The 12,921-nt window shown below is 43.9% G+C and overlaps 1 pseudogene; it reads left to right on the forward strand.

Annotated features, from left to right (window-relative positions):
• Nucleotides 1-3,129: 3,129 nt before the first annotated feature.
• On the forward strand, nt 3,130-5,812 carry LOC148054106 (uncharacterized; annotated as a pseudogene).
• The last annotated feature ends 7,109 nt before the right edge of the window (nt 5,813-12,921 follow it).

Here is a 12,921-nt window from a genome sequence, read left to right on the forward strand (position 1 = left end):
AAAGAGAGCAGAATTTGAGTAAATCCCTATTAGTAACCATAGGAAACAAGAGTATGTGGGGGTGATTTGTATTGACAGGGGACTCCCCAGCATATCTGTTAGGGAGAAATCGCTTGCAGACTCTAGATGTAGATTTACACTTGTCACCTGAAGGAACAGATTTAATAATCATGGGAATGACTGAAGTCACTGGAAGCCCAAATAATGAGCTAAAAATACTGTAAGTATTGAAATCGGTACCAACAAAGCTGTGGAATAAAACTAGCACGGATTGAAAGGGTTAAAGCCAAGATAGGCAAAGCCACTGCATCAAAATGCCTCCTGAAAAGCCTAGGGGCAAGGAGTATATTTAAATATCTTAGTCACTTAACTAAACAAAAGAAAGGCCTTTGTGATTTAGGGAGTAGTTAGAACGGTTGTAAGATAAGGGGGCTCTGGGATAATCCCATCTCAGACAACTGGGCCTTGGGAGAACAAATGCATGGAAGATAGGAAGTCACAATAGGATGACGACAGCCTTGAAGGACACAGTTGATGCTGGGACTGAGTTTGCACAGAAGTAGAGGTCAATCAGCGAGCACAGTGAAGAAGACTAGGAGCCTTCATATGAAGACCCCCAAAGACCACCTGAAGACCACCACGGGAGACAACTGCGCATGTGGATCGGATATTTGCATATGTTAATGAGTTCCAGGAAATCTCATGTTTATGTAAATGATTTCTCGGAAATCCTGTGAATATGTAGGATTTTATAGTATATAATCTCTGAAAGTCCACCAAATCGGTGGAGCACTTATGGTGGAGAATCCCCAGTGCTGCCCAGCGCTGCAATAAAGGATACCTGCTTAATAGTAACTTCGTTGCTATTGAGTTTCATTTCAGGGACTCTCTGAATACTCCGTTTCTCCCTTGGGGGATTCGGACTGTGAGGAGAGGCATCCGTGAATTTTCATATCAGGATGTAGGATTACTAGTTTCAGCTCAACCCATAAACAAAAACACAAAGGAAGGAGATCCCCCTCCGGCTGTGAAACAGTATCCGATTCCTCAAGAAGCTGAGAAGAGCATTGAAAAGCAAATAGACGGGTATTTAGCCCAAGGGATTCCGAAAGTGTGTGTGTCACCGTATAATACTCCTATACTCCTCGGAAAAAAAGAAGAATAGATTAGGTGAAGATGGGGACCTGGAATATCATTTTTTACAAGATGTACGGGTGGTTTTATCAGTACGTAGTGACTTTTCATCCAGTAGTGCCCCATCCCTCTACCATATTTTTACAAATACCGCATTGGGCAAAATATTTTACTGTGCTTGATCTAATCGCTGCCTTCTTTAGCATCCCTTTAGGTGAGGACAGCCAACTTCTGTTTGCCTTTACGTAGAAAGGACAACAATTAACCTGGTCTTGTCTCCCACAAGGCTTTGGAGGGTCTCCTACAATTTTTTCACGAATACTGAGAAATGATTTGAGAGATATAAAATTACTGGGTGAATCAGCTCTTGTACAATATGTAGATGATTTGCTAATAGCGAGTAAAGACGAGGATGCCTGTGTTGAAGGTTAACTTAGAAATTTTGAATGGTCTGATTATTTTGTGCAAGATGTACTTTGTAAATGTTAAGTTGACAAGCTAAAACAATTAGGCCTTGAAGAGACAGTTAATCAAGATGCTTCCAACTTGGCAAAAGACGACTCAAGGTCCATATGTCTCTATTTTGCGTAACTATCTGTATGCGCACAGGAAATTTCAATAGAAACATATGGTCCAGGGTCGGAATGACCATCCTTGAGGCTGACAACAGTGATTATTTGAGGAACTCCTAATCAGGAACCGACCCTGAGCATCCTGGAAGTAGGTAAACTATTACGTACTTATTGTGAACTGTCCTCATTATAATACTAAAAATCACACTCACTACTGTGAGACCCTAGCCTGAATGAGAAGACCCTCACCCTTTGAACATGCATAGTATAAAAATGTTATACTGTCTCTTTAATTGAAAGCGAGAAACTTTTAGACCAATTGTATAAGTGGAAGTTATCTCTAAACCTGACTAATTGCTGATGCTGCCTTCTACATTGTATAAAAAGACTGTACGCCATCGGGACAGTGTGCTAGCTTTGTGGAGTTGCTACCTAGCACCCATCTCTGCACAGACATGAAATAAATAAATAAGCAATGTCTCTCCTGAGTGTGTGATTATTGGCCTATTGCACACCGGGCAAAGAATCCGCTTTTCAGACACCACCTGTATAAAAGACGCTATACATCTATGTACTGCCTTAGCGGGGAAAGGTCATCGTGCATCTCCATCCAAACTTCAGCTGTGTCAGAAGGAAGTTAAATATTTAGGGTTTATTCTCAGGGAAGGGCAGTGAGTAATAGACCCAAAAAAGAATAGAAGCTGTAATAAAGCTTCCGTGTCCAGTCACAAAGAAACAGTTGCAAGGGTTCCTTGGAGCTGTGGGATTTTGTTGACCATGGATTCCTGGGTTGGGAGAATTAACAAGATCACTGACAAAAGTAACAAGTAATGAGTAGGTAGAACCTATTGCATAGGGTCCAGAAAGGGAGCAAGTTTTTAAAACAATAAAAGGAGCTTTGGCATCAGCTCCTGCTCTTGGACTCCCAGACTATATACAAAACCCTTTAATTTGTATGTACATGGGTGAAAAGGGATAGCCAGTGGAGTAATAATGCAGAAATTGGGTCCGCATCACAGGCCAGTCGCCTATTATTCAAGTCAGCTTGATCCAGTGGCGGCAGGAGCACCAGCTTGTATTAAATTAGCAGCGGCAACAGCAGCTATATTGGAGGAAAGTCACCCACTTATCTTAGGACATCCAGTGACAGTTTATGTCCCACACGAAGCAGAAATACTACTGAAGCAATATGTGACCCAAGCATTGTCACTGCAACGGACACATAGGTATGAACTAATTCTCCTAGTGGCAGATAATGTTATTCTGAGGAGATGCAATAGCCTGAATCCTGCGACATTGTTACCATTGCCTGATGAAGGGGAAGAACATCATCAGTGTGAACGGGTAATGCTTACTTCTAGCAAACCACGAACAGATTTAACTGATGTTCCTTTGCAGAATCCAGATTTGGCTTTGTTTGTAGATGGCTCATCCTACTATTTGCACGGACAACAATGGACTGGGTACGTTGTGGTCAGCCAAGGACAAGTGATAGAAGCTGAACCGCTCCCGACAAGGCTGAGCGCACAAGGAGCGGAACTGGTAGCTTTGATGCGCACAGCTCATCTAGGAAAGAGAAAATGAGTCAATATCTACATGGACTCTCGGTATGCCTTCAGGGTGTGCCATGCAATAGGAATGCTATGGAAAGAACGAGGATTTCTCACATCATCAGGGAAAAGGGTATCCAACGGAGAGGAAATATGCAATTTGCTGGAATTGGTCCAACTACCCAAAAAAATTGCTGTGATACATTGCCCAGCCCATACCAAGGACACTACAGAAATTAGTAAAGGAAATGCCTTAGCTGATGCAGCTGCAAAGGCTGCAGCCCCGCAACCTCTGAGAGAGTGTATGGTTGCAATCTCAATGAAAAATCAGAACAAATGGCCAAATTTAAGAGACCCCAAAACAATGGGAGAAGTGGGAAGCAAAACAAGGTGACAGCAGAACATGGATGATTGGAGGAAAACCAGTTTGCCAAAGAAATATTTAATTACCATGGCCAGGTGATTTCATGACAAAGCTCTTGGAGGAGCAGAGGCAGTGGCTAACCAGGTACAAAAAATATGGACAGTACCAGGAATTTATGCCGCCACAAAAAAAAAAAAAAAAAAAAGGATCACCAGTAGCTGCCCAACCTGCCAGAAGTTTTCAAGTATCAAGCCGAGCTCAGAGTTAGGGGGACGACCGTGGGCCTACTTCCCTTCTCAGGGATGACAAATAGATCATACAGATATGCTATCCACCAGTGGATAAAAACATTTATTGGTTAGAGCAGACCAATTGTCAGGTTGGGTAGAAGCTTTCTTCACGAGAAAAGCAAACACAGGAGGAATAGTAAAAGCATTATTAAAGGAAATTATACCCAGATATGGAATTCCTAAATCAATTGAATCAGACCGGGGGACAGGTAGAAAGAATGAACAGAACCTTAACAGAAAAGATAGCAAAAATATCCACAAACACTGGTTTCAAGTGGCCGGACGCATTGCACTTAGCTCTATGGGGTGTGCGAAATGCCTCGCGACAACCCATAGGACTAATGCCAGCAGAAATTCTCTTTGGGAGACATTTGGCCATACCAGGGACTTATATCCCAGCTAAGACCAGCCTGTTGGATAGAGATGAACGATTGACCCAGTCTGTTATAAGTATGCATAAACAGTTTGCAGACCAAAAAATATATGCTCAAATGGTACCAGTTGGCACCACCTGAAGTACAGGTACAGGATATACAGCCTGGGGATAAAGTTCTAATAAAGATATTTTCTTGAAAGTCTAAGCTAGAACCAAAATGGGAAGGGCCATATACTGTCTTACTGTGCTCTTACTTTGCTGTTAAAGTTTCAGGAAAAGAAAATTGGATACACCACTCTCACATTGAATGAGTGAGGAATAGCCAACCAGCTGAGAAAATGGAACACCCCTTAGGATCCTCTCTATTAGCATTAGGGACTAATCAATGACCTTTGTCTGACATATTAAGCAGGAATGCTTAATAAAAAATACAAAGGGAGGACTGTTGTAGAAGTCACTTTTTAGCTCAAATAAGAATCCAAAGACCTGTTGAAGCCTTAGACTGCAAGCTGTGAACTTTCACCTAGATATGCTGACTGTATGCCGAACTCTCTTACTTAGCTACATGAAGGAAGGCCCTGAAACTGGTGCAAACCAGAAAGATAAGGTGCAAACCAGAAAGATAAGGTAGCTGAAACCATCGGCAGAAGCTGCAACTATTCAAGATAAGAAAAGGAATGTCCTGCCTGGAGACTGGGAAAGGATCCAATAAGGAACAAGAAGACCCCAGACCCAAAAATTACTATTGGACCGAACCGTTGCATGAAGGGAGGGGAACTTAAACTGTAAGGGCATAATTGCCCAGGGATTTCTTTGCTCGTAGTCCCCCTCCGGAGGCACCCAGCTCGAACTGGAGAAGAGAGGAGTTAGAATATGCGAGAGGAACAACTATGCAGACACCAAGGTCAGTGAAGAAGGAGGGGGAGGAGGTGCTCCAGGTGCCAGAGCAGAGATTCCTCTGCAGCCCATAATGAAGACCATGGTGAGGGTGAGGCAGGTTGCTCTCCTGCAGCCCATGGAGGTTCACAGTGGAGCAGATATCCACCCTACAGCACATGGAGGACCCCACGCCGGAGCAGGTGGATGCCCAAAGGAGGCTGTGACCCCGTGGGAAGCCCACGCTGGAGCAGGCTCCTGGCAGGACCTGTGGACCCATGAAGAGAGGAGCCCACACTGGAGCAGTCTGTTCCTGAAGGACCCCCCTGTGGAAAGGACCCATGCTGGAGCAGTTCGTGAAGAACTGTAGCCCGTGGGAAGGACTCACGATGGAGAAGTTCGTGGAGAACTGTCTCCCATGGGAGGGACCCCACGCTGGAGCAGGGGAGTGCGAGGAGTCCTCCCCCTGAGGAGGAAGGAGTGGCAGAAACAATGTGTGATGAACTGACCGCAACCCCCATTCCCTGTCCCCCTGTGCTGCTCTGGGCAGGGAGGAGGTAGAGAAAATCAGGAGTAAAATTAAGCCCAGGAAGAAGGGAGGGGTGGGGGGAAGGTTTAGTTTTTATTTTCTGATTGCCTTACTCTGGTTTGATTGGTAATAAATTAAGCTAATTTCCCCAAGTTGAGTCTGTTTTGCCTGTGACAGTAATTGGTGAATGATCTCTCCCTGTCCTTATCTCAACCCATGAGCCTTTTGTTATATTTTCTCTCCCCGTCATTATTTATAGCCACCTAAATATTACAGTTTCTACATAGCCTATTTAGGCATAGATAAAGAATACTATAGTGAAAGTGATGTGATCTCTCCAGAAACATACAAGCCTGGGCTTAAAGAGAAACTACATTCTTTAAGCCTAACTGACTAAGAGTTTGTTGAAGAAGAAATGTTTGGTGGGTTTTTTTCTCCAATTTTTTTTGGGTGCACCTTGGGGAAATCTGGAAATTCTGTCCTTTAAACATTTGTACTCCTAGTTAGTATCATCTCCTTTAAACTCCTTCCCAATTCACAAGGCTACTAGAGAATCTGTGACAAAACCACGCTCCTTGCACAGCCTGATCAGTAGCTACTTTTTAATCATTCAGATTAAAAAGAGGGTAAAGCCTCCCTGCTGCATACCAATATACACACAGAACTTCTGCAGCCATAAGACTACACCCTTGGCAGCAGCTATTATTAACGTAAGAAAATCCAAAGTGATTGTTGCCAATAGTGGGAAGATAGCCACAAGGCAAATGCTGAAGCAGACCAATTCTCACCCTGGTGGACTTGCTCTTGCCTCCATCAGTACTTTGATACCATCCCTTTTGAAGAACAGCCAGGCATTCCCTTGGTTTCCTTCTCAGTGGAAGGGCTCAGCCTCTTCATCACCCCTCCTTCAGTCTCCCCACTAAACCCACCTGAGTTTCTGCCCAAGTTTGAGTTCTGATGTAACCAGATTAATCTTTCAATGCTCTTCCCTAAATTTCATGCTTTTAGGACTGAATTTCTACTCACTACTATTGATAGGTAGAAGGCCTTTGTCCTTCTATCTTCACAGGTCCGGAGCCTTTTGTAGAGTCTCCTGCTCCATTTCCTCTGTAGGAAAACAGAAAAAATTCTGCTGTCCACATGCAGCAGCTTTCCAAATACATTGCTGATGGCATGCAGGCCTGCTCCAGACAAGCAGGGGAGACAAGCTTCCTTTCCAAACAGAACCTGCACACCCCTCAGCTCCCTACTTGCACCTGCAGCTGGCACCACTTTCTGTAGGTCTACACATCATACAGCAGAGGAAGCTCCAAAACCCTGCCAAGGTCTATTTTCATATGCAAAGATTCAATGTCAGTTACTGTGTAGTGAGAGACTAATTTGTGCCAGAGCTTAGCACTAGTGACTAAAGTAAATGAAGCCTTAGGCCACATGAATTGTACTTTAACCTTTGTTTTTATCTATGGAAATGTAACTGGTAGGTAAGGAAGTATAAGTAAAACTTAAACTACAGGATGTTCTGTACCAAAAGAGAAGGAAATGTCTCAAGACACAGACAAAAAGGGAGCCTGGAGACAGAGAGAGCAAATCAGAAGAGAAGACCCCAGGCTCAGCGAACAGGATTGGATGAACAGAAGTGCCATCAGGAAATTAAGCGACCTATAGAGACTATAAAATCAAAAATAAAAAAAAAACCAAAACAAAAATAAACCTATACCTTTTTTCCTCTGCTATTTTTACCTTTCAGCAAAGCTATCCAGCTGATTCATTACATAATGCAAAACTCTTAATATATTTAATTCAAATGATAACTACTGTACACATCTAGACAGAGCTACCTTTGCCAACAGCAGACAGCAGCTTATTGTCTCCTATTACTAGCTGAAGATTTAATGCATTATAAATTAAGTTCTAAGTAATAGAGCCTAAGTGTAGCAATTATTACTGCTTCCAGTCAAAAGATGGAAGGGTCTCCTCCCCCATACAAACTTGTTCAGCAATTGCCCAGCATGTATTACCAAAAGAGAAGAGCTCTAATTCCATGTTTGTTATTCAGTGACTGAAAGGTATTTGTTCTACAAAGATAACCATGTTTCTCATTCAGCTGTTGGCCCAGTGACAATGAGTCAATGTTACATTATTTTCAACACTACATAAAGTATATATATATATAAATGTATATGAGTGTGTCTATACATGCACGTGTGTCTGTGAAAGTTGAGAGAAAAAAGCAAGAATGGCTTGAGCATTATGTAAGAATCATCTTCATGACATATGGGTACTAGGACTGTGGATTTTGTTCTTTCAAGCTGTTGTGGGTTAACCCCAGTGGGCAGATAAGCACCACAGTCAGTCACTCACTTTTCCCCTACCCCCCACCCTCAGTGGGACATGGGAAGAGGAAAGTAAGAATAAAAACAAGAAAACTTTGGGGTCAAGTATTTGTTTAATAAATGAATGACAAGTGGAAGAAGAGGGAAGAAAACAAAACAAGTGATGCAATCACTCACCATCTCTCGTGGGTAGACCGATGCCCATCCAGTTCCCGAGCAAAAGATGGCTAATCCCCTAAAGCCCCTTCTTTTCCCTTTTATTGCTGAGCATGATGTTATATGGTATGGAATATCTCTTTGGTTAGTTTGGGTCATCTGCCCAGTTGTGTCCCCTCTCAGCCTATTGCACACACACCACACCCCCACCGCAATCTATTCACGGGGGGGGGGGGGGGGGGGCAGAGTGAGAAACAGAGAAGGCCTTGATGTTATGCAAACACTGTTCAGCAAAAGCTAGAATATGTGTGTTATCAGTACTGGTTTCATCACAAATCCAAAACATAGCACCATACAAGCTACTATGAAGAAAATTAATTCTATCCCAGCCAAAACCAGTACACAAGCCCAAAGGCTGTGTCTACCTTTCTACCAGGGCTTTTTACTACAGAGTCTTTTTATTTTCTTATGTCAAACAGACAGTCCTCTACTTTCCTTGAAAGGTAGTCTCATAGGAATCTACCCTTGCCAAGTCCTATACCATGGTACATGTTTCAGCTGGACCACAATCCAATTTACATCTGACAGTGTTAATATATCTGTGGAAAGAGGTGAAATACTTTCTTTACAAAATTAAGTTAATTTACATTACTCTAGAACAAAGCTAAAATGCAATAGTTTTTCCTAGGTGACTCGAGTAATTGTAACAGCAGAGTACCTTGCAGTAGTGCATTAGAGTAATGTAAATAAGATCTGCAACACAATTCCATTTCTTCCTAAAGATGTATGCCATGTTTTACTAACATTTATGTATATATTTACACATGCTACCAGGCCTCATTTACATGAGGGGGCAAAAGCTAAACCAGGAGCAACTGTTAGAAGCAGACATGCTTAACAGATGAAACTATTTCGGTACCTTAGATGTGACAGATGATTGAGATTTAATATGTTCATTTTTCATGGCTAGGCAAAATAATCAGATCGCTGTTACCACTTACAATTAGTAATTTCTTCTCTATATTTAGATACTATCAACTAGACAAACTCAGGGCATACTCAAGTCTGACAGACTGAAGAATAAGAATATCCCACCTAGCTGCTCTAAGACATTCTTAGTTTAATGAGTAGCAACCAACTACACTAAACCTCATTCCCAATTCCCACCGTTGTTGTTTGTTTGATGTGTGTGGTTTTTTTTTTTTTTAAAGATTAAAAGCAGTCTTAAACCATCGCCAAAGAAAGCCAACAGTAAAACCTTTTGAAGCAGATCCAACAGCAGCCAGACTGCCAAGACTTTCGTGTTTCCTGGGAAATGGCCCTCAGAGACAAAGGAGCAGAACAGAGCTGGCAGGTCTTCAAGGACGCTTTCCATAGGGCACAAGAGCTCTTGATCCCCAGGTGCAGGAAATCGGGCAAGGAAGGGAAGAGGCCGGCATGGCTGAGCCATGACCTGTGGGTCAAACTAAAGAGCAAGAAGAGATTGCACAGGCAGTGGAAGAAGGGACTGCTATCTTGGGAAGAGTACAGGGACACTGCCTGGTTGTGTAAAAGGATGGGATCAGGAAGGCTAAGGCTCGGCTGGAGCTGAACCTGGCGAGGCATGCAAAGAATAATAAGAAGGGATTCTACAGGTACACTAACCAGAAAAGGAAGGTTAAGGAAAGCGTACCCCCTCTGATGAGCAGAAGTGGCGAGATGGTAACAACAGACGAGGAGAAGGCTGAGGTACTCAACAACTTCTTTGCCTCAGTCTTCACTGGCAACCTCTCTCCTCACACCTCCCAAGTCAATGGACCATTTGATGGGGATCGGGAGGACAGAGGGCCTCCCACTGTAAGTGAAGATCAGGTTCGTGACCACCTGAGGAACCTGAACATACAGAAGTCATTGGGACCTGACGAGATGCATCCCAGAGTCCTGAGGGAATTGGCTGATGTAGTTGCTAAGCCACTCACCATGAAATTTGAAAAGTCATGGCAGTCAGGTGAAGTCCCTGGGGACTGGAAAAAGGGAAATATTGCACCCATTTTTAAAAAGGGCAAAAAGGAGGACCCTGGGAACTACTGACCAGTCAGCCTCACCTCTGTGCCTGGGAAGATCATGGAACGGATCCTCCTAGACGCTATGCTAAGGCACATGGAGGACAGGGAGGTGATTCGGGACAGCCAGCATGGCTTCACCAAGGGCAAGTCCTGCCTGACCAACCTAGTGGCCTTCTATGATGGAGTGACTGCATCAGTGGACAAGGGAAGAGCTATGGATGTCATCTATCTGGACTTCTGTAAGGCCTTTGACACGGTCCCCCACAATATCCTTCTCTCTAAATTGGAAGGATATGGATTCAATGGGCAGACTGCTCGGTGGATAGCAAACTGGCTGGATGGTCGCATCCAGAGGGTAGTGGTCAATGGCTCGATGTCCAGATGGAGAACAGTGACGAGTGGTGTCCCTCAGGGGTCCATACTGGGGCCAGTGCTGTTCAATACCTTCATCAATGACATAGACAGCGGGATTGAGTGCACCCTCAGCAAGTTTGCAGATGACACCAAGCTGAGTGGTGTGGTTGACACACCTGAGGGATGGGATGCCATCCAGAGGGACCTGGACAAGCTGGAGAAGTGGGCCTGTGTGAACCTCATGAGGTTCAACAAGGACAAGTGCAAGGTCCTGTACCTGGGTCAGGGCAATCCCCAGTATCAGTACAGGCTGGGGAATGAAGGGATTGTGTGCAGCCCTGCTGAGAAGGACTTGGGAGTACTGATAGATGAGAAGCTGGACATGAGCCAGCAATGTGCTCTCGCAGCCCAGAAAGCCAACCGTATCCTGGGCTGCATCAAAAGAAGCGTGGCCAACTGGTCGAGGGAGGTGATTTTGTCCCTCTACTCTGCTCTGGTGAGACCCCACCTGGAGTACTGCATCCAGCTCTGGGGTCCTCAGTACAAGAAGGACATGGACCTGTTGGAGAGGGTCCAGAGGAGGGCCACAAAAATGATCAGAGGGCTGGAACACCTCTGCTATGAGGAAAGGCTGAAAGAGCTGGGGTTGTTCAGCCTGGAGAAGAGAAGGCTGTGGGGAGACCTTATTGCATCCTGTCAATACTTAAAGGGGGCTTATAAGAAAGATGGGGACAGACTTTTTAGTAGGGCCTGTTGCGATAGGACAAGGGGTAATGGTTTTAAACTAAAAGAGGGTAGATTCAGACTGGATATAAGGAACTTAAATTGCAATGATTGTGTAGTACCTTGTGATTACAAGGTGAAACAGCCATTTACAATATTTCATCCAGCTCAGTAATTCAAAAAGCATCAGCATTAGTTCCTATAACACCATTACCTTTGTTTGCTTTTCCACATTCTTTTTACTACAGGTTATAAGATTACCACTGTGCCATTAGAATGAGCTCCTTTTGGAATTTAAAATCTCATGTTGCAGCAAACTGTCATATAATATAATTTAACAATATAAGAAGAGTCCTTTGGGCAGCATTACTTTGCAGATCATCTGTTTGGGGCTTATTAAAAAAGTCAGTTGTCTTTCTAGGATTATATCCTAATTGCAAAACCCCTTACTACTAAGAGTTACTTTAAGTTTCTAAACGCTTATTAGAGCTTACTTTAAAGCAAAGCAAAAGGGTACCCCCCCTGTTTCAAGTCTCATCTACTATTTGCTCTCAAAGATTGTTTAGAAATATATAATTGTAAACCAAAGTGAGGCAGAGAACAGCAAAATAAAAGGTCTATATTCATCCTGCTTTCCCAATAAACTGAAAGAGTCCAAGCTGAGCAGGAAGTAGAAGACTCCTTTATGGCTGACACCCACTTCCAAGAAGTCCAGTGGAGTTATCCTCTCATTTCTTTCCCTCATCACTTCTGGCACAATTTGCTTGTTTCTCTCAGATCTAAGAATGGCTCTGAGTGTTCCCTTTGACAGGGAAAGAGTTAGGGTATCAAGTTACAAAATCACGTTAAAGCTGCAAGGAAAGGACTATCATTCTCAATATGTCACACATACTTCTTGGTAAGACAAGAGACCTTTTAGCTCCCGCTAAAAATAAAAAGCTTGCTTAACAGTTTTGTTCTGTCTTTAGCTCAGAATTATTTTATTTCACCTTCAAGGTCTGTGGTGGGTTAGTCTTGGCTAAACACCAGCCAGGTGCCCACCAAACTGCTCTCTCACTCCCCCTCCTCAGTAAGACGGGGGGTCCCCAGGACAGGAGATTGTTCACCAACTACTGTCACGGGCAAAACAGACTCAACTTGGGGAAATTAATTGAATTTATTGCCAATTAGCAACAGAGTAGGATAGTGAGAAATAAAAACAAAACTAAAAACAACTCCCCCCCCACCCCCTTCTTCCCAGGCTCAACTTCACTCCTGACTTCTCTACCTCCTCCCCCCTGAGCGATGCAGGGGGATGGGGAATGGAGGTTGCAGTCAGTTCATAACAGTTCCTCTCTGTCACTCCTTCACCTGCTCCAACGTGGGTCCTTCATATGGGCTGCAGTTCTTTAAGAACTGCTCCAGCATGGGTTCTTTCCACAGGGTACAGTTCTTCAAGAACAGACTGTTCCAGCATGCACCCCCCCACTGGGTCACAGGTCCTGCCAGAAAACCTGCTCCTGCTTGGGCTCTCTCCACAGGCTGCAGCTTCCTTCAGGGCACATATCCACCTGCTCCAGCACAGAGGCCTCCACAGGCTTCATTGTGGATATCTGCTCCACCATGGTCCTCCACAGGCT

Source organism: Nipponia nippon, unplaced genomic scaffold (genome assembly GCF_047370975.1).
Source record: "Nipponia nippon isolate SJK-2023a ecotype South Korea unplaced genomic scaffold, ASM4737097v1 scaffold_34, whole genome shotgun sequence".
In the NCBI taxonomy this organism is placed as follows: Eukaryota; Metazoa; Chordata; class Aves; order Pelecaniformes; family Threskiornithidae; genus Nipponia; species Nipponia nippon.